The sequence below is a fragment of the Penaeus vannamei genome, chromosome 21 (assembly GCF_042767895.1).
Source record: "Penaeus vannamei isolate JL-2024 chromosome 21, ASM4276789v1, whole genome shotgun sequence".
Lineage (NCBI taxonomy): Eukaryota > Metazoa > Arthropoda > Malacostraca > Decapoda > Penaeidae > Penaeus > Penaeus vannamei.
In genome coordinates this window covers 13,451,155-13,452,633 of record NC_091569.1, presented here as the reverse complement: position 1 = coordinate 13,452,633, position 1,479 = coordinate 13,451,155, and positions in this window count along the sequence as shown.

Here is a 1,479-nt window from a genome sequence, read left to right as displayed (position 1 = left end):
CCCTCTCTCTCTTTCTCTCGCTCTCTCTCTTTCTCTCTCGTGTCGTGTCTCTTTCTCTCTCTCTCTCGCTCTCTCTCTTTCTCTCTCGTGTCGTGTCTCTTTCTCTCTCTTGTTCTCTCTCTCTCGTGTCGTGTCTCTCTCTCTCGCTCTCTCTCTTTCTCTCTCGTGTCGTGTCTCTTTCTCTCTCTTGTTCTCTCTCTCTCGTGTCGTGTCTCTCTCTCTCTCACTCTTGCTCTCTCTCTATCTCTCTCAGCCTCTGTCTCTCGCTCTGTCTCTCTATCTATCTATCTATCTATCTATCTATATCTATCTATCTATCTATCTATCTCTAATTATCTATCTATTTATCTCTGATTTTTCCTCTTGCTATTGTTTATCAGTAAAAATCAGTAATAGTTATGCCTTCGCAACAGATAAAGTAAAGATGATAATAATAATGCCCGTGATTAAGGTGAATGTGGAAATAATATACGAAGAATAATAATAGAAATGATTCTTATGACATAAAATATAACAATTATGACGTTGATGACGAGAAAATGATAAAGAGGACGGAATAAGAAATATGAATGATAACCAGAAAAATAAAAAGTAGAATATTAGTAACGAGAGATGATATTAATGGTTTTGTAAGTAATGTTTCTTTTTCTTTTCTGGTGCGGTGGACACACACACACACGCACACGCACACGCACACGCACACTCACACTCTCACGCACACACACACACCTACACACAAATACATTTACACACACATGACCCCCGTACGCACATAAAATATATATTCATCCTTTCATATTCCACTTAATTAAGTTATTTTTTACGTTTTTCTTGCTTTTTCTCGTAGGAATATTATCATATCGTAAAAGTATATACTACAGTATTATTATTCACTAATCGTTTTCTTTCCTAATTTCTTTCACAATCCTTCATACTCATATCTCCTGAAGGCGCGGTAGATTCCGGCCGAGTGACACGCAGAGCAAGGGACCCGCCAGAGTGGTGACGTTAAGACACCGTAGAGTAAGTCCTGGGGAGAGCATGGATTTTTTATTATAATGAGAGAACGAGAAAGACAGAGAGAGAACGAGAAAGACAGAGAGAGAACGAGAAAGACAGAGAGAGAACGAGAAAGACAGAGAGAGAACGAGAAAGACAGAGAGAGAACGAGAAAGACAGAGAGAGAACGAGAAAGACAGAGAGAGAACGAGAAAGACAGAGAGAGAACGAAAGAGACAGAGAGAGAGAAAGAGAGAACGGGAATATTATTATAAAGGGCATTTTTTCAGCCTTAGAGCAATTAGTACAACGTTACAATTTGTATTTTGCTCAGTCATGTTGTAATTGTGTGTGCATGAACCAATCATGGACAAGCAAATAAGGCAGTAAGTGTTATATTCCAATAGAACTGTGATTTGCTTTTGCCTTTAGGTGTGTATCTGATGCCAACCTAATTGTTGTAGCTGTAGACAAGGCTTT